The sequence below is a fragment of the Oryx dammah genome, unplaced genomic scaffold (genome assembly GCF_014754425.2).
Source record: "Oryx dammah isolate SB20612 unplaced genomic scaffold, SCBI_Odam_1.1 HiC_scaffold_18, whole genome shotgun sequence".
Classification (NCBI taxonomy): domain Eukaryota; kingdom Metazoa; phylum Chordata; class Mammalia; order Artiodactyla; family Bovidae; genus Oryx; species Oryx dammah.
In genome coordinates this window covers 10,070,491-10,098,098 of record NW_024070202.1, presented here as the reverse complement: position 1 = coordinate 10,098,098, position 27,608 = coordinate 10,070,491, and the positions used below count along the sequence as shown (strand labels likewise).

Sequence of the window (27,608 nt, the reverse complement as noted above, 5' to 3'; positions counted from 1 at the left end):
TCCTTGCAGTCCAAGGGACTCTCAAGAGTCTTCTCCAACACCACAGTTCAAAAGCATCAATTCTTTGGCGCTCAGCTTTCCTTACAGTCCAACTCTCACATCCACACATGACTAATGGAAAAACCGCAGCCTTGACTAGACGGATCTTAGTCGGCAAAGTAATGTCTCTGCTTTTGAATATGCTGTCTAGGTTGGTCATAACTTTCCTTCCAAGGAGTAAGCATCTTTTAATTTCATGGCTGCAATCACCATCTGCAGTGATTCTGGAGCCCAAAAACATAAAGTCTGACACTGTTTCCCCATCTATTTGCCATGAAGTGATGGGACCATGATCTTCACTTTCTGAATGTTGAGTTTTAAGCCAGCTTTTTCACTCTCCTCTTTCACTTTCATCAAGAGGCTCTTTAGTTCGTCTTCACTTTCTGCCGTAAGGGTGGTGTCATCTGCATATTTGAGGTTATTGATATTTCTTCCGGCAATCCTGATTCCACCTTGTACTTCCTCCAGCCCAGCATTTCTCATGATGTACTCTGCATACAAGTTAAATAAGCAGGGTGACAATATACAACCTTGACGTAGTCCTTTTCCTATTTGGAACCAGTCTGTTATTCCATGTCCAGTTCTAACTGTTGCTTTACAGAGGATTAAAAAATGCTCATTTCTCAAAAGAATATATAGACTTAGGAACGACATATGCTAGGGAAGCATGTTGCAATAAAAATCAGTAAAAAAGTAATTTTAAGTCAAAATAAGAGGCATAGAACAGGAGGAGCAGAAAAATAAGAGCTGGAAGTCAATGATCTGTAGCCTATTCTAGAAGCACATGATTGTCAGGTGCACTTATCAGAGCATAAGCAAAATAAGCACATAATATAATAAATTCATGCAACAAATATTTACCGAGCATCAACCACGTCACAAGCGTGTAGGGGAAATAACAGCAGGAACAAAATAAAATGTTTTTATTCCCATTCCCAGTATTTTATTCCCCATTCCCATGGAGTTTACACTCTGTATTTAATAGTGTAAGGTGTTATTGAAAAAATAATAATTAAAGTCAGGAAGAGGATAGAATTGGGGGATGCAGTACTTTTTCATAGGATGATTAGGGAGGGTGACATTTAAGATGAAATAGTGAGCTAAGTGTTATCTAGGGACAAGAGTATTCCAGGTAGAGGAAACAAGTCAGTAAAAAGAAACATGTCCTGTGTGTTCAAGTAACAGAGAGGAGACCTGTGTAGTGCACAGTGAGGAAGAAAGCGGTAGGATATGAAGTCAAGAGATATAACGGGGGCAGGCACACTGTCTAGGGTCTTGAAGGGTCATCATAAACCCTCAGGCTTTTATTTTGGATGAAAAGGGAAGGCACTAGAGGGTTTTGGGGAAAGGAATGAAATGACCTGACTGACTTCAACAAGATCACCCTGGCTGACTGTCTAAGAAGACTAATGGGGGTGGTGCCAAGGTTAGAAGCAGGGAGACTATTCAGAGAGCAGCTGCAATAATCCAAGTAAAAGATGATGACAGCTTGGACTGGAGAGTTAGCAGCAAAGGAAGTGAATACCTAATCAGACTCTGGGTTTATTCTAAAAGTAAGAAGAGACAGAATTTGCTAACAGATTGGAAGTAGGGATGAGAGAGAGAAGGAAAAGACAAGAATGACTTCAGGGTTCCTGGTTTGAACACCAGGAAGAAAGGGGTTATTACTGAGAGAGGAAGATTGCAAGTGGTGGGGTGACTGGAAAGGAAGGAGATCTGCCTATATTTCAATGGTACACTCAAGAAACCTATTACGTACACTCAAGAAACCTATTACACGTCAGGTAGGCAAAAGGATACATAAGTATGAAGCTGAGCAGAGAGGTTTGGACTGGAGCTACCATTTAGAACTGACAATACACAGGTTGTACTTCTTTTTGTATAAACAATTTAACATTAAAATATAAGCCCGCTGACGCTTTCCATACATTTTTCCAATTTTAAAATGCTGAGATTTCCTTCCTATCTATTCTAGAGTATTCAATTATAAGTTAATTAAATGTGTTAAATAGGATACAAAAATGAGAAGCCTAAAGTCCAATTAAGGAAAAGCAGTATAAAAAAACGACACCAAGGAGCAGAGCGTGTGAATAAGGAAAAGGCAGGTGGTGAGAGGCATCATGGAGACAGTTTAGCTACATGCTACATTAAACAGGTCATTGATTTGTGATCAACACTGCCTGGATTTAAGGGCAAAAAATTCCATATGAACAGAGGTAGCTTTAAAATGATAATCTAGATAGCAGGGGAATGAGAGACACTCCTGTGTAAATGGATCTGAACCATTTTTTTCTCACTCCAATCCATCCTGTACCTGACTACTAATCTTACATATGTACAATTCTGTGTTTACCTTCTTTTATGAAATAAGATTTGGAATTATGGCTGATTTCACTCATTTTAAGATATTTCATTGTAGAGTTTCTTTAGTTTTGGGAGAACTGCTTTTAGATCACTGTGATACACACACATTTATATCCTGAATTTTTTAAACTTAACATCATAACCAAAAGTTATGCAATTTTAAATACTGCATTAAAATCTAAATTTTTGCAAATTTTTTCATTCATTTTATTATCTCCCCTGTCAGGGCTCCTCATCTAAAGAACTCTGAACACAGAAAATGATTTTCAATGAGGAACTGTTTTTTAAAATTCTCCCAATGCTTGTTATACAAACAGTACCATCCCAGAAGCATGAGAGAAATAAGTTAATTTCCTACAATAGATGCCAGAGACACTAGCAGCACCTAGGAACTTGCCGGAAGTGCAAACTCTCAGTTTCTTCCACGGACTTACTAAATCAGAAACTTTGGGGGTGAGGCCCAATCTGCACTCCCAAGCTCTCCCAGTGACTGATACATGGTAAACTTTGAACATTAAGGCTCAATTCTCTCAAGGAATGTCTGCTGAAAAAGGCTACTAGACCATAAAATCTTGAACATAGAAACCTTATTATGTTTCACTTTTGACTGCCTTATGTAACTGGCATTTAATCCACATTCAGAATTTTGGAATGGTTAAATGAAAAAAATCAGAGGTACCCCTCTTTCCAAGTTTCCTTGCTTTTCTACATTCTGTGATACCAAGTTACCAGCCCCACCTTTACCCTTCCTTTCTAGTTCTCACTATTCTATAGAACAGGCCATGTCTTTCCAATCAGAATATTACATTCGAACTTTTAAAGTAATTCTGTGGATGCTGCGTCGTCACATTTCACAGCAAGAAAAATCCTTCAGAAGATTATTTCTCCAAAGGCATCAATTTACGGATGAGAAAATAAATGTGTGGAGAAATCACATGACAAGCGCATCCTTAGACACTAAAAGATAAAATTATTACCTTCAATCGACTTTATCTGGCCTGATTTAAAATAGCTAGTATATTAGATTTAAATAAAGAAAGGTGTGAGAAAGACTGAAAGAATCATCTTTATACCTGGTTTCTGGAAATAAAAATAAATATAACACCAAAATCCATCACTTTATTTATTTATTGGCAACAGTGGGTGCCCTTTATTCATTCCTTCATCTATTCATTAACTATGGGGGAAAAAAGATCCCTAACATTAATAAGAATGCTATTCAGCTACCTAGTGAAATGGAATGCAATGCTTGCCCCCAGAGGGCACCCAAAGCTGGTGCTCTGGGACAACCCAGAGGGATGAGGTGGGAAGGGAGGTGGGAGGGGGATTCAGGAAGGGGGGACACATGTGTACTTGTGGCCGATTCATGTTGATATATGGCAAAAGCCATCACAATATTGTAAAGTAAATACCCTCCAATTAAAATAAATTAATTAACTTATTTTTAAAAATACTAAGTCCTAGAAAGGAATCTGAAGACTTTACAGTAACTGTTTCATTCAGGTAATGTAGCAATTTTTCCGACCAACACTTATCTTCCTGGTTATACTTCATCCAACACAGAGGCTGCCTAGAGAAAGGAGCTCCTTTGATACTCTGTAACCCAAATTGAAACCAATTTTAATTCTACTCTCATATTATCTCACAAGGATTCAGAAGTAATTTATAAGTAACATACTGATAATTAAATAAGGAAGGGGATATAGTGTACTGAAGGCAGCCTGGTATACGGACTCTGGAGTCACAAAGATCTTTAGGTTTTAAGAGTGTGTGTGTGTTCAAAGATCTATTCAAGTGTTTTTAAGTTTTGTAAATTGTAGTTGATTTACGACACTGTTAATTTCAGGTATATTCAATATTTTTGCAGATCGCATTCCATTATAGGTTACTATAAGATAATAGATGTAATTCCCAGTGCTATACACAGTAATCTTCCCTGTTAATCTTATTTCTTGCATGGAAAAGAAATGCGAAAAGGCAAAATGGATGTCTGAGGAGGCCTTACAAATAGCTGTGAAAAGAAGAGAAGAAAAAAAGCAAAGGGGAAAAGGAAAGATATAAGCATCTGAATGCAGAGTTCGGAAGAATAGCAAAAAGAGATAAGAAAGCCTTCCTCAGTGATCAATGCAATAAAATAGAGGAAAATAACAGAATGGGAAAGACTAGAGATCTCTTCAAGAAAATTAGAGATATCATGGGAACACTTCATGCAAAGATGGGCTTGATAAAGGACAGAAATGGTATGGACCTAACAGAAGCAGAAGATATTAAGAAGAGGTGGCAAGAATACACAGAAGAACTGTACAAAAAAGATCTTCATGACCCAGAGAATCACGATGGTGTGATCACTCACCTAGAGCCAGACATCCTGGAATGTGAAGTCAAGTGGGCCTTAGAAAGCATCACTATGAACAAAGCTAGTGGAGGTGATGGAATTCCAGTTGAGCTATTTCAAATCCTGAAAGGTGATGCTGTGAAAGTGCTGCACTCAGTGTGCCAGCAAATTTGGAAAACTCAACAGCAGCCACAGGACTGGAAAAGGTCAGTTTTCATTCCAATCCCAAAGAAAGGCAATGCCAAAGAATGCTCAAACTACCGCACAATTGCACTCATCTCACATGCTAGTAAAGTAATGCTCAAAATTCTCCAAGCCAGGCTTCAGCAATATGTGAACCGTGAACTTCCAGATGTTCAAGCTGGTTTTAGAAAAGGCAGAGGAACCAGAGATCAAATTGCCAACATCCGCTGGATCATGGAAAAAGCAAAAGAGTTCCAGAAAGACATCTATTTCTGCTTTAGTGACTATGCCAAAGCCTTTGACTGTGTGGATCACAATAAACTGGAAAATTCTGAAAGAGATGGGAATACCAGACCACCTGACCTGCCTCTTGAGAAACCTGTATGCAGGTCAGGAAGCAACAGTTAGAACTGGACATGGAACAACAGACTGGTTCCAAATAGGAAAAGGAGTGCGTCAAGGCTGTATATTGTCACCCTGCTTATTTAACTTATATGCAGAGTGCATCATGGGAAATGCCAGGCTGGATGAAGCACAAGCTGGAATCAAGACTTTCAGGAGAAATATCAATAACCTCAGATATGCAGATGACACTACCCTTATGGCAGAAAGTGAAGAGGAGCTAAAAAGCCTCTTGATGAAAGTGAAAGAGGAGAGTGAAACAGTTGGCTTAAAGCTCAACATTCAGAAAATGAAGATCATGGCATCTGGTCCCATCACTTCATGGGAAATAGATGGGGAAACAGTGGAAACAGTGTCAGACTTTATTTTTCTGGGCTCCAAAATCACTGCAGATGGTGACTGCAGCCATGAAATTAAAAGATGCTTACTCCTTGGAAGGAAAGTTATGACCAACCCAGACAGCATATTGAAAAGCAGAGACATTACTTTGCCAACAAAGGTCTGTCTAGTCAAGGCTATGGTTTTTCCTGTGGTCATGTATGGATGTGAGAGTTGGACCGTGAAGAAAGTTGAGTGCCAAAGAATTAATGCTTTTGAACTGTGGTGTTGAAGACTCTCGAGAATCCCTTGGACTGCAAGGAGATCCAACCAGTCCATTCTGAAGGAGATCAGCCCTGGGATTTCTTTGGAAGGAATGATGCTAAAGCTGAAACTCCAGTACTTTGGCCACCTCATGCGAAGAGTTGACTCATTGGAAAATACTGATGCTGGGAGGGATTGGGGGCAGGAGGAGAAAGGGACGACAGAGGGCAAGATGGCTGATGGCATCACGGACTCGATGGACGTGAGTCTGAGTGAACTCTGGGAGTTGGTGATAGACAGGGAGGCCTGGCGTGCTGCGGTTCATGGGGTCACAAAGAGTCGGACACGACTGAGCGACTGAACTGAACTGGATGCTATTTTTTACATGCACGTGAAGTTAAGTTGCTTCAGTTGTGACTGACTCTTTATGATCCTATCAACTGCAGCCAACCAGGCTCCTCTGTCCATGGGATTCTCCAGGCAAGAATACAGGAGTGGGTTGCCATTTCCTCCTCCAGGGGATCTTCCTGACCCAGGAATCAAACCCACATCTCTTGCATTGGCAGGCGTGTTCTTTACCACTAGTGCCACCTGGAAGATCCCCTATTTTACACAGTAGTTTTTATCTGTTAATCCCATACCACTGAGTTATCCCTCCCTACCTCCACCTCCCCTTCTGGCAACCATAAGTTTGTTTTCTATATCTTGAGTCTGTTTCTGTTTTGCATATATATTTATTTATATTATATTTTAGATTCCACATATAAATGATGTCATATAATATTTATCTTTCTCCGTTTGACTTATTTCACTAAGCATATCCTCTAGGTCCATGCATGTTGGCAACATTTTACTTTTATGGCTGAGCAACATTCCATCGTAGGTATATATGTATACATATATAGATATATACACACTACACCTTAAGCCATTGGTCTCTTGATGGCACCTGAGCTTGCTTCCATGTCTTAGCTATTGTAAATACTGCTGCTATGAACACCAGGGTGCACGTTAGTTTTTCATTTTTTTTTTTCTGGATATATCCCCAGGAGTGGAATTGCTGGATTATACGGTAGTTCTGCTTAATAGTTTTTTGAGGAACAAGGATTCCCTTTTCTCCACATCGTATCCAACATTTGTCATTTGTAGACTTCTTCAAGATAAGCCATTCCAAGCAGTGTGATTTCCATTTCTCTAATAATCAGCAATGCTGAACATCTTTTCATACACCTGTTGGCCATCTGTGTGTCTTCTTTATAGAAATATCTACTCAAGTCTTCTGCCCATTTTCTGATCAGATTGTTTGTTGTTTGCCTATAAGTACAGGGCTTTACTTCAGGGCTCTTATGTTCCATTAATCTGTGTGTTTTTGTGCTAGGATCATTCTGCTTTGATTACTGTAGCTATACAGTGTAGACTGAAATCTGGGAGGGTCTTAGCTCCAACTTTGTTCTTTCTTCTCAGGATTGCTTTGGCAATTCTGGGTCGTTTGCACTTCCATATAAGTGTTAGGATTATTTGTTCTAGTTCTCTGTGGATTCAAGTTTTAATTCCTATCTGTACTTGCCCTCGTTTGATAGATTAGAAGCCATAATGTTAGCATACTGCCTCATACTGTAGATTATCTAGTCTTTAGTTATTTTAAAATATAAAATTCTTGAGAATAGAAACTATGTTTAATATCATTTCTGTATTCTCCTACATTATGTTCAATTAGGTGTTCAATAAATATTTACTGAACTAATATGGGACAGATTTTAATATATCAGATAAATGTCCTACATAATAGGTATCCTTGCTTCCAGATTCCAGCCCCCAAAGCATCCTCTTAAGCCAACTAGCTTAAGACAGATCTGCTTTTGTCCAATTCCACTTAAAAACCTTCCAAGGCTTCTAGCCCTTAAGCTGTTAAAGAAAAGTTTCGGCCAATACCAGAATCGATCTCACCATAGTCTATCTCTCGTAACTCAGACCTACCTCTAGACTACGCAAGCTCCAGCAATGCTCTTCCCACGCCCCTATAAACTCCTCCTCAGCAGGCTAACTTCTACTGGCCATCCAGGTCTCAGTTTAGAAGCCATTTTATCTATCAAGGTCCCTGATCATGGTTCTCCAAGCCTCCACTACCAATCAGGTGTCCTGCCTCCCTAACCTGATAGTACACTCCACTCACCATCTAATACTATAATAAAGTGTTTAACCTGCTTCCCTAATTAAGTGGTAAACTTGAGGACAGGATCACACGACATTCAGTTTTATACCCACTGTTAACAAGTTCTGGCACATTTATTGAGCATACTGATAAAGTCCTGTGTTCTCAACAACAGTTTCCAATTTGAAAGTACCATCATGCTCATTTCCCTGTTTACTTATAAATAACTGGGACAAAAACAGCTGGCTGACTAATAAAGAAAAAGATTCTGGGGCCTTATTCTGCACACATTTACTATGACACAGCAAGCAAAATCAGCATTAATTTTTTTCAAAGAACAGAAAAAATATTTCGTGACTACTTATTACTAAAGGGGAACCTGTTTTGTCTTGGTCCCAACCCCAGAGGTTATAGTCATCAAACTGGATTTGATCCTCAACTAAAGAAGTAGAGCCATGGTTGATAGAAGAAGAAACAGAAGCTGCTGCTCCAACTGGAATGGCATCCTAGGACTGAAAGGTGACAAGCACCTGTTGCAAATGACTGAAAAGAATGGCAGGTGAGTCTGCATCCCTGATAGGCCAAGGGAGCCACCACCCGCACCAGCCCTAGGCCTCCCGCTATGTCTCTTAGAGTGGCCCTCATATCCATGGCCAAGAAACCAGCAGATACGGTGGGCTGACTGTAAGAGACTTAAAACATCCACAGATTTCTGCCTGGGGCCCTGAAGTAATCCCTGTAGATACAGAACGATGACTGTACTTAAGGAAAATGCCCATCCCCCAGTTTGTTTCCACCACTCCCTTTTTGATTTCCAGAACAACTGAAGATGGTTTCTGATGGACAGGAAAGACAATACAAGATCAGAAGAAAATTCAGAAAAAAGTTTGTATTCCCAGAACAGTACAGAGATATTTTCAAGACTAGAATACTGGAAGCCACAGGAGAAAAGATAGACATAAACGATAATGTGAAAGACCAAAAGAAAATGTGTGGCCAATGATTCCCCAAACTAAGACAAAAAACAGAAGACAGACTGACAAAACACACTGGCAAACAAAGCTAAAGGATTATATCCAGAATGTATCAAAGGCAACCAACAACTCAATACGGAAAAAATCCAACAGGAAAAAATAAGCAAAACTATGAATAAGCAATTCAAAGAGCTAAACAATCAAAAGGACCAATAAATATATGAAAAGATGCTCAGCTTCACAAGTAGTTAGGAAAATGCAGAATTAAGCACCATAAGAAACTTTTTAAAACTGATTTTATACTCAAAAAAAAAAAAAATCAGTGATAGTGAGTTTCTGAGGTAAATAGTTACTCTCAGATTGTAATGATGGCAGTAAGAACTGTATCAACATTTCTGGAAAATAATCTGGCATTATTTGTCAAAATTAAGCAGTATATATTATGTACAGGATATTTGTCACAATATTGTTTGTAATAGAAGACTAGAGACAACACAGAAATCCAAAATAAAAACAGACATGGCTTCAGATATCTACTGCTACAAAACTAACCACTTCAAGCTTACTGCGTCTAAGTAACGTCATTTCTCACAACTCTATAGGTTGGCTGGGCCATCTCTTTGCTTTTTTCACCTCTGGTTCCTCTGCAGGTGCATTCAGCTCAACCATCAGCTAGGTTAGTACGTCCAAGATAGCTGGTTGGTGCTGACTGGGGTGTCTTGATTCTCCCACCCTGCTGTAAGCTAGACCAGCTTCCTTACATGGCAGCTATGGGAAAGCATTCTTTGAAGTCCATCATATTCACTGGCCAAAGCAAATCATAAGGCTATCCAAGATTCAAAAGGTGGGGAAACAGATTGGAGAAGCAGCAAAGCCTTGTATCAAAGAGGACTACGTATCAGTATGGGAGAACTTTGTGGTCATTAATCATTCTATCACCTGTAGGCGGGGTGTGTGTGTGTGTACTATATAGATACACACTATGCTCATAAACCTGTAGTTCTACAACAGTAGCATTCAGTTCACTTCAGTTGCTCAGTCGTGTCCGACTCTTTGCGACCCCATGAATCGCAGCACGCCAGTCCTCCCTGTTCATCACCGTCTCCCCGAGTTCACTCACACTCACGTCCATTGAGTCCGTGACGCCATCCAGCCATCTCATCCTCTGTCGTCCCCTTCTCCTCCTGCCCCCAATCTCTCCCAGCATCAGGGTCTTTTCCAATGAGTCAACTCTTCCCATGAGGTGGCCAAAGTACTGGAGTTTCAGCCTTAGCATCATTCCTTCCAAAGAAATCCCAGGGCTGATCTCCTTCAGAATGGACTGGTTGGATCTCCTTGCAGTCCAAGGGACTCTCAAGAGTCTTCTCCAACACCACAGTTCAAAAGCATCAATTCTTCAGCACTCAGCCTTCTTCACAGTCCAACTCTCACATCCGTACATGACCACAGGAAAAACCATAGCCTTGACTAGACGGTCCTTAGTCGGCAAAGTAATGTCTCTGCTTTTGAATATGCTATCTAGGTTGGTCATAACTTTTCTTCCAAGGAGTAAAGCGTCTTTTAATTTCATGGCTGCAGTCACCATCTGCAGTGATTTTGGAGCCCCAAAAAATAAAGTCTGACACTGTTTCTACTGTTTCCCCATCTATTTCCCATGAAGTGATGGGACCAGATGCCATGATCTTCATTTTCTGAATGTTGAGCTTTAAGCCAACTGTTTCACTCTCCTTTCACTTTCATCAAGAGGCTTTTTAGTTCCTCTTCACTTTCTGCCATAAGGGTAGTGTCATCTGCATATTTGAGGTTATTGATATTTCTCCCAGTAATCTTGATTCCAGCTTGTGTTTCTTCCAGTCCAGCGTTTCTCATGGTGTTCTCTGCATATAAGTTAAATAAGCAGGGTGACAATATACAGCCTTGACGTACTCCTTTTCCTATTTGGAACCAGTCTGTTGTTCCATGTCCAGTTCTAACTGTTGCTTCCTGACCTGCATACAGATTTCTTAAGAGGCAGGTTAGGTGGTCTGGTATTCCCATCTCTTTCAGAATTTTATAGTTATATATTTCATCACATATATGTATGTTTGTAAATCTTGGAAATACACTTATAAATTAACTAATGATATACTGAGCTATGCAAAGTAGTCAGTATGCTGGCCGAGAATGCAGAGCACTGAGCGCCTGTCAGGAAGGCCAACACAGGTGTAGCCCAGAGGTGTGGATAACATGGTGTTGCAGACAGGGAGTTGCACAGCGCTGTGGGCCCAGTGAGGGCCTGTGGATCCACAGGCCAACAGACTCAGCAGTCAACGATGCAGGGTGTGGTAGGGAGAGATATAGGGAGATGATGGTCTCCATTCAGGTATGACCCAAATCAAATCCCTTCTGATTATACAGCAGAAGTGAGAAATAGATTTAAGGGCCTAGACCTGATAGATAGAGTGCACGATGAACTATGGAATGAGGTTCGTGACACTGCAGGAGACAGGGATCAAGATCATCCCCATGGGAAAGAAATGCAAAAAAGCAAAATGGCTGTCTGGGGAAGCCTTACAAATAGCTTTGAAAAGAAGAGAGGCGAAAGCAAAGGAGAAAAGGAAAGATGTAAGCATCTGAATGCAGAGTTCCACAGAATAGCAAGAAGAGATAAGAAAGCCTTCTTCAGGAATCAAAGCAAAGAAATAGAGGAAAACAACAGAATGGGAAAGACTATAGAGATCTCTTCAAGAAAATTAGAGATGCCAAGGGAACATTTCATGCAAAGATGGGCTCGATAAAGGACAGAAATGGTCTGGACCTGACAGAAGCAAAAGATATTAAGAAGAGGTGGCAAGAATACACAGAAGAACTGTACAGAAAAGATCTTCACGACCAAGATAATCATGATGATGTGATCAGTCATCTAGAGCCAGACATCCTGGAATGTGAAGTCAAGTGGGCCTTAGAAAGCATCACTACAAACAAAGCTAGTGGAGGTGATGGAATTCCAGTTGAGCTGTTTCAAATCCTGAAAGGTGATGCTGTGAAAGTGCTGCACTCAATATGCCAGCAAGTTTGGAAAACTCAGCAGTGGCCACAGGACTGGAAAAGGTCAGTTTTCATTCCAATCCCAAAGAAAGGCAATGCCAAAGAATGCTCAAACTACCGCACAATTGCACTCATCTCACATGCTAGTAAAGTCATGCTCAAAATTCTCCAAGCCAGGCTTCAGCAATACGTGAACCATGAACTCCCTGATGTTCAAGCTGGTTTTAGAAAAGGCAGAGGAACCAGAGGTCAAACTTCCAACATCCGGTGGATCATGGAAAAAGCAAGAGAGTTCCAGAAAAACATCTATTTCTGCTTTATTGACTATGCCAAAGCCTTTGACTGTGTGGATCACAATAAACTGTGGGGAATTCTGAAAGAGATGGGAATACCAGACCACCTGACCTGCCTCTTGAGAAATCTGTATGCAGGTCAGGAAGCAACAGTTAGAACTGGACATGGAACAACAGACGGGTTCCAAATAGGAAAAGGAGTACGTCAAGGCTGTATATTGTCACCCTGCTTATTTAACTTCTATGCAGAGTACATCATGAGAAATGCTGGACCAGAAGAAGCGCAAGCTGGAATCAAGACTGCCGGGAGAAATATCAATAACCTCAGATATGCAGATGACACCACCCTTATGGCAGAAAGTGAAGAGGAACTACAAAGCCTCTTGATGAAAGTGAAAGAGGAGAGTGAAACAGTTGTCTTAAAGCTCAACATTCAGAAAATGAAGATCATGGCATCTGGTCCCATCACTTCATGGGAAATAGATGGGGAAACAGTAGAAACAGTGTCAGACTTTATTTTTTGGGGCTCCAAAATCACTGCAGATGGTGACTGCAGCCAGGAAATTAAAAGACGCTTACTCCTTGGAAGAAAAGTTATGACCAACCTAGATAGCATATTCAAAAGCAGAGACATTACTTTGCCAACAAAGGTCCATCTAGTCAAGGCTATGGTTTTTCCAGTAGTCATGTATGGATGTGAGAGTTGGACTGTGAAGAAGGCTTAGCGCCGAAGAATTGATGCTTTTGAACTGTGGTGTTGGAGAAGACTCCTGAGGGTCCCTTGGACTGCAAGGAAAGCCAACCAGTCCATCCTGAAGAAGATCAACCCTGGGATTTCTTTGGAAGGAATGATGCTAAAGCTGAAGCTCCAGTACTTTGGCCACCTCATGCAAAGCGTTGACTCATTGGAAAAGACTCTGATGCTGGGAGAGATTGGGGGCAGGAGGAGAACAGGACGACCCAGGATGAGATGGCTGGATGGCATCACGGACTCAATGAATGTGAGTGTGAGTGAACTCCGGGAGACAGTGATGGACAGGGAGGCCTGGCGTCCTGCCATTCATAGGGTTGCAAAGAGTCGGACATGCCTGAGCAACTGAACTGAACTGAACTGATGGTCTGCGTGACAGAGAGAACGGAAACAAAACAACTGGACAAATGATAACTATAATGAGGTTAATGTGAAGCCAATGTTCTTACCACCAGAGAAGGCATTATAAACATGGAAAGGGCAAAGACTAAAAGAACCTTGGGATACCGGATTGGAATTGGAAGGATACAAACAAACTCCTGGTTTTATAACATATGTACACAGGTACAGAAATAATGGTGGATGTATATGAGTGTATTACATATATAAATACATGTATATAAACCATACTCACATATTTCCTAGTTCCTATAAGCAATGAGACCCCCGTGGCAATGAGCAAACTAAGTGTCTAAACTTTTGTTTTTAAAAACCATCTTCTACATAAACAAAAATACCAAATTAGGCTCCTTGGAGAAATGGCTGATTCCAGGGCTAGGCCAGGCAAAGTACGATACAAATCAGGAACAAACAGCATGTGCCAGAAGTGCACAATGAATGAGACGGCGCATGATAAGTTGGCACGGGAGCCAGCTTGATGGGGCGCCCACTGGCTAAACCAGGGACAACTGAGACAGCAAAAGAAAGAATAAGTAACAAATCACACACACTAAAATCAAAACCCATGAGTCCTTACTGATTTAGTAAACTCATAAACAGAGGAGAAAGCAAAGTTCTACCTTAAAATACCAACTAGTACACGTAAAAGGACTAAAAGAAACAGAGAAATATACAAGCAGTTAATTCAGGTGGGAGTCATCACTGATACCCACACCGAGGCTAGTGAGTAGAGGTTTGATGAGAGTCAAGATGTGTAATTTTGGAATACCTCTTCACACATACAGTGATCAAATACAAAAGGACTCCAATATGATCAAGGTGTTTATCACCAGCAGTAGCAAGATTTGACATTATATGCCTGTGGATGCAACGCACCAGGAATGGCACAGCCCCACTTCTGTGGTATTCCTGCCAAAAATGTCAGACTTGATTGAAGTAACGAGGAAATAGCACATGGGCCTAGGTTAAGGGTCATCCTAAAGAACAGAGGGTCTGTACTTCCTAAAACTGTCAAAGACATGAAAGAAAGGGGGAAAAGGAAGCTGAACAAGTCTGTAAAAACATGACAACTAAATACAACATGTATTCATGGATACGATCCTAGACCAGAAAAGAAACAGATATTGTTGGGAGAGTCAATGAAATATGAATAGGTTGGTAGGGTTGTATCAATGCCTATTTTCTGATATGTAGGGTTACATAAGAGAGTGCTTTTTTTTTTGAGAAAGAGACACTGTAGTATTTATGGGCAATGAACACCATGTCTACAGCTTGCTCTGAAAGTTTCAAAAAAAAAAAGATTGTGATGATGGGTATATATATATAACATATACATTTATAGCCACATACACAAACATGTATGTAACATACATATAAAGAAATAGAACAAGCAATGGAAGAAATACAGTAAAATATTAACAATGGTGAAATCTGAATGAAGGAGATATAGGAGTTCTTTGTACTGTTCTGGCATCTTTTCTGTGAAACCTGAAATTATTTCAAAATAGTTTTTTTAAATGTGATTATCAATACGTGATACAGAACATCTGGTGTTACAGCAAATGACAAGCAGCTATCGTCTGAAGCTGGGAGACAGAATGAAAACGCCGCCTTAATATGTATATTTACATACTTTCCTTTCCAATACCCAGAGGGCAAACATGAATAGGAGGGCAATGTTTTTATGCATTTGGCATAAAGGCATCTCAATGTTTCTGTTTCTGAATTTTATTTATTTTGGCTGTGCTGGGTCTCCGCTGCTGTGCGGGTTTTTTAGTTGCAGCGAGTGGGGGCTGTTGTCTCGCTGTGGGATGTGGGCTTCTCACTGCCGCGGCTTCTTTTATTGTGGAGCACGGGCTTAGTTGCCTGTGGCATGTGGGATCTTCCTGGACCAGGGATTGAACCCATGTCCCCTGCATTAGCAGGCAGACTCTTAACCACTGAACCACCAGGGAAGTCTCATTTCAAGATTTTTAAGTGAACTCTCTTATCTCTTCATGGTTTTTAAGTAGGCGTTTTGAAGTTCCTTAATAAAAGGAATTCTGACTTTATTCATCTGTGTGGTCCCAGTACCTAACAAATTAATGATTTTGTCAGTTATGTCTTGAATACAAATTCTACCCCCAGTATTATTCTGATCAGAAAATACAGTGATGTAAGTACCAAGAATTCTACCACACTGAATTCTATGTCAAGCTAAAATATATACATATATATTAGACTGATGATCGAAAAATATCAAGGATTATCTTTCTTAGGAACTTGGAAGATTATATGCTCTACATTCCTAAAAACAAGAATGTATAATCAGAAGCAAAAGGCCTTAGTCTAAAGAATGGCTAACTGTTGACAGTTTGGGGTTTTAAAAAAAAAGGGGGAGGGAACCCACAAAACCCAAAAAAACAGAATACAAATGAAACTTGGTCTAAAGACCTGACACTGGTTGATCATCTTTTAAAAAGTCTAAGAGGGTCTGAAAAATAATTAGATTGAACTATATCAAAGTGCTGATAAAGCATATATCCTCCCAATAGACGAGTTAAGATCATGTCTAAATCAGAAGGAATACATTTTCACTGCAGAAACCAAAACTCTTCAAGGCATCAAAGAACTGTTAAAATTAAACTCAAAATGTTTAAAGGCTGAATAGATTTTATATTGCTCGATACTCTCTCCTTCATGGAGAACGCAAATATTTTTAGTACATTTTCTAGGCTCTTGGTCCCACTGATTAACTAGAAGGAAAAAAGTTACATATGCCTGAAAATCTGTTACAGTTAACCATAAAGAACTTCAGAACTGCCTTTTCAAAGGTTTAAACAACTGAAAACTACCTTTTGATACTATACAATTCATCTGTTCCAGTAAATAAAAGAAACTAATACCTTATGAAATTAGAATCTTTCATTCAAAGTATTATTAACCTGACCTGACCAAGGGGTGAAAGACTTATACACTGAGAACTATAAAACACTAATAAAGGAAACTGAAGATGAGTGAATCAAATAGAAAAATATCCCATGCTCTAGGACTGGAAGAATTAATATTGATAAAATGGCCATACCACCCAAAACAATCTACAGGTTTAATGTGATCCTTATTAAATTATCCATGTCATTTTCCACAGAACTAAAATGTGTAAATCCTAAAATTCATACAGAACCATGAAAGGCCCAGAATTGCCAAAGCAATTTGAAGAAAAAGAACAAAGCAAGAGGCATAACCCTCTCAAGATTCCAACAATACTACAAAGCTACAGTAATCAAAACAGCATGGTATTGGCACAAAAACAGACATACAGATCAATGGAACAGAACAAAGAGCCCAGAAATAAACCCACACATCTACAGTCATTAATCCTCGATAAAACAGGCAAGAATATACAATGAGAAAAAGACAATTCTTCAGCAAGTGATGTTAGGAAAGCTGGACAGCCACATGTAAAGAGAACATATCCTCTCATCATACACAAAAATAAATTCTAAATGGCTTAAAGACTTAAACATTAGACATGACACCATAAAACTCTTAGAAGAGAACATAGGCAAAATATTCCGACATAAATCATATCAATGTCTTCTTTGGTCAACCTCCAAAGGCAACAGAAATTAAAAACAAAAATAAAAAAATGGAACCTAATCAAACTTGCACGTTTTTGCAAAGTAAAGGAAACCACTAAAAAAGAAAACAATGAAAAGACAACCTACAGAATAGGAGAAAATATTTGCAAAATGACGCAACTGACAATTAATTTTCAAAAAATACAAACAGCTCTTACAAGTCAAAAACAAAACAAACAGCCCAATCCAAAACCGGGCAGATCTAAATAGACATTTCTCCAAAGAAGAAACACAGACAGTCAATAGGCACACAAAAAGATGCTCAATACCTCTAATTATTAGAGAAATACAAATCAAAACTACAATGAGTTACCACCTCACACCAGTAAGAACGGCCATCACTAAAAAGTCTACAAATAACAAATGCTATAGAAGGTGTGGAGAAAAGGGAACCCTCCTACACTACTGGTGGGAATGTAAGTTGTTGCAGCCACTGTGGAAAATGTATGGAGGTTCCTCAGAAAACTAAAAACAGAATTACCATATGGATCCAGCAATCCCACTCTTGGGCATATATCTGGACAAATCTATAACTCAAAAAGATACATGCACCCACCACCCCCATGTTCAAAGCAGCACAATTTACAACAGCCAAGACACGGAAGCAGCCTAAATGTCCACTGACTGATGAATAAAGATGTGGTACATATATACAATGGAATGCCACTCAGCTATGTAAAAAAAAGAATGAAAAAATGCCATTTGCAGCAATACAGATTCAACTAGAGATTATCACACTAAGTGAAGTAAATAAGAAAGAGGACGACAAATACCACACGATATCACTAGCATGTGGAATCCAAACTATGACACAAATGAACCTGTCTATGAAACAGAAACACAGACAAAGAGAAGAGGCTGGTGCTTGCCACGGGGAGGGGACTGGCAGAGGAATGCAGCTGGGGTTAGCAGATACAAGCTTTTATCTACACAATAGGTAAACAGCATGATCCTACTGTACATCACAGAGAACTACATTCAATATTCTATGACAAACCATAATGGAAAAGAGTATTTTTAAAAGAATGTGTGTGTATGTATATATATATATATATAACTGAATCACATGGTCATACAGCAGTAATTAACACATTGTAAATCAACTTTACTTCAACTTTAAAAATTGTTTTACCTACAAGAAAAAAACTAAATGGTTATAACTATATAACAAGTTTATACATAACTATATAACAAGGACTTCCCTTGTGGCTCAGCTGGTAAAGAATCTGCCTGCAATGCAGGAGACATGGGTTCGATCCCTGGATTGGGAAGATCCCCTAGAGAAGGGAAAAGCTACCCATTCCAGTATTCTGGCCTGGAGAATTTCATGGGCTATATACTATATAGTCCATGGAGTCGCAAAGAGTCAGACATCACTGAGTGACTTTCACTTTCAACTATATTACAAGTCTTTTCCCTTAATGTCAAATCTTTTCTAGCGTATAACAAATAAAACAATATTCAGCATTACTATAAACGAGAATCTGTGTGGTTTTTAAATGGAGATAAAATATTTCTCAGGAAAGTAATAAGAATCAAATGAAATAATGTAATAACTAAATACATGGTGGTCAGTGTGAATTAAACACTCAATAAATGGCCTTTACTGTGTTAATTCTCATAGAAAGGAAGTCAAACAATCCTGAACTACGGTCAAGTGACTTAAAAAAGTATTAGAGATGTCTGTAAAGGACTATGGATAAAGTCACAGTTAAATATACAGAATGGCAAATTCAATAAGGAAAGGAATCTTAATTTACTTATCCTTGGAGTCCCAGAACCCAACACAGAGCCTGGTACACAGAGTAAGCATTTAATAAAGGTTACTGAAATGAAGTGACTATGAAAGTTAGTTATCTGAAAAAAACAAAAACAAAAAAAAAAACAAGAGGTAATCTGAGGTTGTCTGAAAAATAAAGAATCCCCAAATTGCCAATACTATTGTCTGAGTAAATCACACTTTGAGAAAGGAAACAAAATACCTAAGCATTTTAAGACCATGCACAGAAACTCCTCTCAGACTGGTCTTTTTAACAATGACGGAGTCACTCTCAAATATGTTTTGGCAAATGTGTCATACATAAAGTTCAATATGAGAAATATTTTTAAATTTCATCTAATTAACTATGCATCGCCAAATGGGGAAAAGTACCCAAAACACTGAGGAATCTTTCCTAACTTCCACTGAAGGAGAATCAGATAAACTTCAATCATGGTTTTTCCATCTATTTATATATGAAAATTAGTTTAAGCTTTTACCTACAAGTCAGTTGTAAATACACATATTTCACTTTCACAAGTTCAAATGCACACCCCAGAGAAGGAAACAAAAAAAACCCCAACTCTCTCAAAAGTGGGTAGTGCTCCTATAGGAGTATAAAAGAGTAGCAAACAAAATTTCTCTCCCATGTCTCAGCAGCCACCTGTTACAGCCCACACTTATGGCACAGGCAGCATGGTTCGGGAACACTTTCACATTGAAAACTCAAATTCCCAGTGCAATAGACGAGGGAAAAAGCATAATGTGGAAATACAGCCCTATCTTGTCCACTCTAAGTCCAGAGGTAATAGAGGTCAATTGACTTTTTAAAAAAAGATTTTCTTAAGTTATTTCCCATTTTACTAAAGTAAAAACCACACCCTTAATAATACATTCGACTCTGCAGTGCTTGGCTTCTGAAACATGCCAGGAAAGTACATTTCCAGAGAGACAGCTGGAGCTACATCTCTTAAGCCTACTTCAAACTAAAATCTGTGAACAGTGTGCAGTTACAAACCAAATAATAGCCTCAAATCAACTGCTGGGAGGTTCTGAGAACAAACAAACAAAAAAATCACTGTTAAATACATTTACCTTTTTGAACAAAACGACAATGTTTTCAGAAAAAAAAAAACAAAACACCACACACCAAAGCTACCAGTCTACATTAGAGAATTAATTTAAAGAATAGTAACAGAGAGCCTGCAATACACAGAGGAAAATCATTCTTAAATTATCTTTTGCTTTCTACAATGCCTTGAAAAGTATAAACTACATGAAGTCGCCTAAGAACTATTGTCCAGACACTGACAGCGTTACAGTTATTCTTAAGGCTAATTTCTGGAAAGTTCTGCAGTGGCAATTTAAAAAAAGCAAACCAAATTTTAACGAGGAAAAAAATGCTTAGTTCAAAATCTGTAAATACACGTTGACGGTATTTACGGTTATTCTTTTTTTTCTTTAAACTAAGAAACAGGAAGGTGACAGGCACAATGGTGTGTAACATCCGTAGGTGGTTGAGGCAAACCAAATTCAAAAAGATCTCTGTGGAATTAAGGATTTCAAATAACATCTTGACAAATATAATATGACATGATCAAAAATCACTTTAGCTACTTTTTTCCTTTACTAAGAAAGCAAAACCTTCCAGTACAAAGGTTTTCACATCACACACACTTTAAGAATTAAATGTAACTCCAAAACACTAAAATTATCAAAAGCTAACCAAAACACATTTGAAAATATGAGACTTCCGTTTTTCATACTGATTTCTCAGAGCTACTAGTAAATCTCCCCTGGAACAGGTCTTCATTTCAATACAAGATTGTTCAATCTGCCACTTCGTGTGAATACAGCTTGTGAGACTAATTCTCCAAACCTCCTCCGGAGATGCTTAATTACAGCTCTAATTCCAATTTCCTGCGACTCAAACAGTCACATACAGAAAACGGCTTATATACACAGGAAAGGAGAGGAATGGAGGTCCAGGGGAGCGGCCCGTTTTTGTGTGGTGGCAGAAGCTGCAAAAATAAAGGTTCACTGGAGCTATTATCCCCAACCCATCACAGCCCTCCAGAACGCTTTCATCCATCCACCCGCTCCAGACTCTCGAGCTCTCCAGAAGGGACGAACCCGTGGCTTTCCACGTCTCAGAGGATGGGCGGGGGAGGCTGTGAGGTCCGGGGTACACACAGAAAAAGAGGGAGGGCACAGATCCTTTGAGGACGGAGGGACAAGGAGATGCATCCAGATGAGGCTGGGACGCGCCACGGAGACACCGAGGCTTGCAAATTCGCTGACAGAAAGCTCCTATGAGGCAGACAGAGGATGTTGCCTGTTCAGAGACGGGAACAGACAATCCTCCAGAAGAGCAGGGAGACGGCATCTGTAAGAGTCCCGGGAGGGCGTGAACTAGGTAGCGCTGAACTCGGAGCTCAAAATGGGTAGAAACCGCCTCAAAAAGACCCGCACGGCGAGGATGAGACTTACGGTTACTTCCCGGGCTGAGGGGAGGGGTCGCGTGGACCCTGCAGCTCTGCAGTTCTGCCACCGCCGTGGCGCCCCTGTCTCTCCCGCCGAGCCGGTGACCTCAGGTACTCTCTGCGCCCCACCCACCCGGGGGGACGCCCCTTCGCCGAGTGCGCCCCCTCCTCGCCGGCTCGGACGCGCCGCCTGGCAGAGACCGCTGGGGCCGAGAGTGCGCACCGGAGGCCCGCGGGGACGCAGCGAGAGCTGGAGGCGCCCGCGGCGAGGCTCAGACTGGGCGGGCGCCCCCCATCCCTCTCTGGCCGCCGCGCCGCCTTACTCGGGGGAGGGGAAGAGGGGGCGGTGGCTCTCGCCTCCGCCTCGCGGTCAAGTCCGGCTCAGGCTCCAGCCTGGAGCGCGCGCGCGCACGGCACGGGCCGTCCTCCTCCCCTCCCCCGCCTCCGGCTCAGCTGCTGGCGCACCCGCAGCCGCCACCACCCCGTCCCCGAGCCGCTCGCCACCAGCCCCAGACAGCCGGCAGCCCCAGCGAGAAGCGGCAGGAACGGCAGCACCTCAGCCGCCGCCCCGGAAGTTCTTCCCCGCCAACCGCGAGGCTTCAAGGGGTGTGAACCCGGAAGCGATTTCCTCGCCCCGGTAGCAGCGGGATGGATAGCTAAGGCCTTTGAAGACCTGGAATCCCCTAATTTAGAGAGCACGTGAAGTGTGCATGGCGCAGAGCTCAGAGGCGAGCAGAGGCCAATAAAGAGCTGGTGGACAAGCGGCTCTCCAATCCCAGAGACCGGATCTCTCGAGCTGCCGGAGTGGCTCGCGGCCGTACTCGCCGGGCGGCTTCAGCTGGCGACCGAGTGTTTTCCTGTCACAGGAAGTTGGGCCCGGCCGCTGGGAAAGCGAAGGGAAGGCGGAATGAGAAAGCTGTGAAGGGCCCCCGCCCCCGCCCCCAGGTGACTGTCCCACCCACTGAGTTGAATGTAGCGGCCTGGGAGGCACGCGGCCCCCAGCACGGGTGAGACGAGGAGGACGATCAAGACTCCAACGAGAGAGACGGAGAGGTGGGAGGCCGAACTGTCTCCATCCAGGCAAGGACTTCATTTCTTATAAGCAGTTACAGAGAAGCCAAAGACACTTTTTTGGGTGGCATCTCTGTGCAAAGAGGCGTGCCCGCCCTCTTCTGGTAATGGGCGCTGATGGGTGGTGGTGGCCGAGGAAAAACCTCCTAGGAAATGTTTACTTTTGTCACTTCAGGAAAAGCGATTGTCAGCAGCTCATCCCTCCTCTCTGTCCTTCTCTGCATCTTTTAAGGCTTTTGGCTGTCTTTCTTTGCTTGTTTCTCCGTGGTGGTTTTAGCTTCACTAGAAATTTTTCATCTAGCTGACCTGACTCCCGATTTCACCTCCATTCCCATCTCACTCATGGAGAGGTTTTTAAACTTTAAACTTCAGTTTCCTTGCCAATGCTTCCTTCAGCATCATGTCTTTTAACTGTTTTGATGTCCATATTTATTTGGGGGAAAATGTCAAAAGCTCGAAAATGTTTTCATAACAATAGAAAATCAAATATTTTATGGTCTTTTCGACTTAATCCCATGTTAGTGTATTGGTTATTTTTCCCTTCGAACTGGGTTGTGGAACCACAGTAGCACTTGATATAAAGTATATTTGGATATACTACGGATGAAATCATACTCCCCCAAATAACCTCCTTAAATATACCTGATGTTCACTGTAGGAATTCATTAGTTCCTTCTCTGTTAGTCAGATTTAGTATAATTGCCTTCAAAAGTTATTTGAAGATTATTAAGTATCTTACAGAATAGAATGTGACTTAACAGAAAGAAAGTACTTGAAAATTACCAGTGATGCTTTTTGATATTACCTAAAAAGTTGGCTTAAAGCTTAACATTCAGAAAACGAAGATCATGGCATCTGGTCCCATCACTTCATGGGAAATAGATGGGGAAACAGTGTCAGACTTTATTTTTTTGGGCTCCAAAATCACTGCAGATGGTGACTGCAGCCATGAAATTAAAAGACGCTTACTCCTTGGAAGGAAAGTTATGACCAACCTAGATAGCATATTCCAAAGCAGAGACATTACTTTGCCCACAAAGGTCTGTCTAGTCAAGCCTGTGGTTTTTCCTGTGGTCATGTATGGATGTGAGAGTTGGACTGTGAAGAAAGCTGAGCGCCGAAGAATTGATGCTTTTGAACTGTGGTGTTGGAGAAGATTCTTGAGAGTCCCTTGGACTACAAGGAGATCCAACCAGTCCATTCTAAAAGAGATCGGTCCTGGGTGTTCTTTGGAAGGAATGATGCTAAAGCTGAAACTCTGAAAAAGACTCTGATGCTGGGAGGGATTGGGGTCAGGAGGAGAAGGGGACGACAGGGGATGAGATGGCTGGGTGGCATCACCGACTTGATGGACATGAGTCTGAGTGAGTTGGTGATGGACAGGGAGGCCTGGTTGCTGCGATTCATGGGGTCGCAAAGAGTCGGACACGACTGAGGGACTGAACTGAACTGAATGTTTGGTAGAACCGATTGAAAGGACAGGAACAGAGCAAACTAGAAACAGCACCGCTAACTGTTTTCCATTCTGCTTTATTATTATTTCCTCTCTTTTTATTACTGTAAGCCAATTTGCGTGGCAAATGGATGAAATGTTTTGGTCAGCCTATCCTTGGAGGGAAATTCTTACTGATATTTAGTTGCCATCTCGTCTCTAATGCTATAATGCTTTAAAATATTAAATCGTTTAATGAGAGTAGAGGAGTGACTAGTAACTTAGCTACTCTGCCTCGGTTTTTTTCTTCTGTAAAATGGAGATAACAATAATAATACCTATGTCATCAGGTTTGGGGAAGAATAAAATGAGTTAATGCATGTAAAGCCCTTAGCACAGTATCTAGGATGTATCATTGTAAGTGGTGGTAATTATTCATATTGTTTTAAAAAGTTGAGAAACTTTGCTTAAGGATGGAGGAGAGGGAATCAGGAACATCCTACAGAGCCCTAAGATAATGCTCCATTTTTTTGTTTTTAATTCATGAAGTACACTTTCTGATCATTGTTGCTAGTTTATATTAGCATGTACTTTGCATACTGCAAAACGGCAGCCCACTCCAGTATTCTTGCCTGGAGAAGCCCATGGACAGAGGAGCCTGGCGGGCTACAATCAATGGGGTCTCAGAGTCCAACAGGACAGCAGCTGCACACACAAATCATCTTGTCAGTTTTGACTTCTGGTAACTAAATTTACAATACCTATATTCATGTACTGAATCTTCTCTTTTTCTGCACTGCAAAAATACTTTGAAAGTTTGTCCATCTGGGGGATTCCGTGGCGGTCCAGTGTTAATTCAGATTGTGCATTTATTGCCTAGGTCCCAGTTTCAATCCTTAGTCAGGGAACTAACATACTGCAAGTCTTGTGGCATGGCCTAAATAAATAAATTAATTTCATTAAATTTGGCCGTCTGTACTCTATATAGTAAACGTTTCTTATTAACAACATTATTGGCAGTTTGTTCAACAGGACCTGCCCCATGAGGACTACATGGCATCTGTTCACCCCATTTTTCACCCAGTCATAGTGACAAGAAATGCCCATATGTTTTCAAATGATGCCTGGTAGTTGTCATGGCCAAATGAGAACCTCTTCACTTATTTGTAAGGCGTTATTAGTCAGGCAGCATAGTATCACTTATACCTAAGCATTTTCCAAAATAGAATGATTCGTGAACAAAATGCCACATTCTTCCTATTCTTAGTCACTTGAAGGCTTATCTAAAATTCAGTCTAAACACATTACAAACTAGTGATACCTTTTTTCTGTTATTTTTAGCTCAAATTACTCTCTTTGAATCCTTTTGCCTGTGATTCTGCCTTAGCATTTTTGTCTTCATATACTAGTAGCCTTTGTTCTTTTCCTAACTTAAGCCTTTGTTTTCTTCTTTCATGTCACTGGAAGTATGTATATTTCAAATATTCGTTTTTTTATTGTATCACATTTGCTTATCTTTTAAAAATTCAGCAATACCAAATATTCTAGACAAGTAATAAGTATTAGGAAATAAAGCACTTTGCCAATAGATTTTTTTTTTAACAAGAAGTGACCAACAGTTTAATTAATTCACTTTAAAGTGTGTTTAGAAAACTAAGCATTACTTGATGTCTCATTTTAGATGCTTAATAGGAAAAGGGTTTCTGTAATTGTGCCATATATGTTATACAGTATATTCATAATACAGTGTCTTTCTTTTGGGAACTGTCAGTATTCAAAGAGGCAGGCATACATTTCAAAACTTATTAGGTTTTATATCTTGAAGTCATTGTTAATCTGAGGTGAAAGTAAGTGCTAAATTGAAATTCTGAGAAGAAAAAAGTCTCATCTTTTTCACTAATAGGAAGTTCTGTTGCATGAGGTGGGTTTTAAGATGGTCTTATGAAAAAACTGAACTGAAAAGAATCCCACAAGGTATAGAGTGAGCATGCATGTCTTCAAAACTTTTCAGAAAATGAAATGTCTCAAACCTAATGTTTTATTGTAGTTTCTCTGTTATCTATAGTTTGTCTGGATCTAAATTAGTGAAAATTTTTATAACCTAAAATTTTTTATAATTTATAAATAAATCTTATAATTTAGTTTTATTAAATAATTTATAGGTTAAAATAATTTAAAATTTGTGTACAATAATTTTGATTTTTTAAAAATTTTAGCTAGTGTTTACTTAAAATGTCAAAAGTTACTGAATTTTAAAAGCATTCTTTTTAGGGAAATTTTCTAGTTTTAAGGCAGTGGAAGGGAGTAAATTAAAGATTTTTTGTTATTATGTAAAGAAGTGAATTAAAGATTTCAAAATGACTTTATTTTGCAGTTGAGAAAACAATAAAGTCCTCTGTCTCCTCTCAGATGACATTCGAAACCTTTCTTGAAAATGAGCTCTTTTTTTCTGAGAGTTGGAGCAATAAGGAAATTATTAAATATAAACAGATCATTTTAATGCCTAATGGACTTTTAAAAAATCTGAAGAAGGTTCATCTTACCATGGCCAGGAAAGCAAGTCCTTGCTTGATGTTCTTCTCAAAATTTACTGGTATATAAATGAGAGGGAAATTTTTAATAAAATAAAATATATTCAGTGCAAAGAGATGTATTTTAGTCTGTGTATGCTGTGTTTAGTCGCTCAGTCACATCTGACTCTTTGCATCCCCATGAACTGTCGCCCACCATGGGTATTCTCCAGGCAAGAATACTGGAGTGGATTGCCATGCCCTCCTCCATGGGATCTTCCCAACTCAGGGATCGAACCCAGGTTTCCCGCATTGGAAGTGGATTCTTTACCATCTGAGCCACTAGGGAAACCCATGAAAAAGAAAAATTAGTCCACCCATGAAAAGAAAACTTTATAAGAGCACTTAATGAGGAGACGGGACTATTAAACAACCAAGAAAGTGCTTGAGCTTTAATTACTTGTTGGAAATTGCCCAGTGGAGACTTAAAATTAGTCTGGGGGAAAAGTGTGCATATGTGTATGTATGTATGTGTGTGTGTGTGTATGTATATATGTATGTGTATATATATTTATATGTGTGTGTGTATATATATTTGTATATATATTTATATATGTGTGTGTGTGTGTGTGTATATATATATATTTGCTTCTAAACATATATATATATATTTGGAAGCAAATTTTTTAATTATCTACAGAATTGGATAATGGAAGTGAAGAACATTTGTAAGTCGATATCAGAAAGCTTTTATCAACTGATTTAATGTTTTTGTGTCTGTGATAGGCATCTTAAATGAAAATTATAAACTATCCTTTCAGTTCACTTCAGTCGTGTCCGACTCTTTGAGACCCCATGAATCGCAGCACACTAGGCCTCCCTGTCTATCTCCAACTCCTGGAGTCCACCCAAACCCATGTCCATCGAGTCAGTAAAGCCATCAGCCATCTCATCCTCTGTCGTCCCCTTCTCCTCCTGCCCCCAACCCCTCCCAGCGTCAGGGTCTTTTCCAGTGAGTCAACTCTTCGCATGAGGTGGCCAAAGTATTGGAGTTTCAGCTTCAGCATCACTCCTTCCAATTAACACCCAGGACTGATCTCCTTTAGAATGGACTAGTTGGATATCCTTGCAGTCCAAGGGACTCTCAAGAGTCTTCTCCAACACCACAGTTCAAAAGCATCAATTCTTTGGCGCTCAGCTTTCTTCACAGTCCAACTCTCACATCCATTCAT

The 27,608-nt window shown here is 40.2% G+C and overlaps 2 protein-coding genes across 5 annotated transcripts in view; one reads left to right on the top strand and one right to left on the bottom strand.

The window, feature by feature from the left end:
- The window catches only part of ANKIB1 (ankyrin repeat and IBR domain containing 1), a 158,701-nt gene extending 136,768 nt beyond the window's left edge, over nucleotides 1-21,933 (bottom strand). For both annotated transcript variants that reach the window (XM_040260264.1, XM_040260265.1), the window contains exon 1: nucleotides 21,371-21,933. The gene's annotated coding sequence lies outside the window, so the exon portion shown is untranslated. The remainder of the gene's footprint in view (nucleotides 1-21,370) is intronic.
- Nucleotides 21,934-21,990: 57 nt separating this feature from the next.
- Nucleotides 21,991-27,608, top strand: part of KRIT1 (KRIT1 ankyrin repeat containing) — a 38,813-nt gene continuing 33,195 nt past the window's right edge. For 2 of the 3 annotated variants that reach the window (XM_040260268.1, XM_040260267.1), the window contains exon 1: nucleotides 21,991-22,443. The gene's annotated coding sequence lies outside the window, so the exon portion shown is untranslated. The remainder of the gene's footprint in view (nucleotides 22,444-27,608) is intronic. The other variant, XM_040260269.1, reaches the window with a different exon arrangement.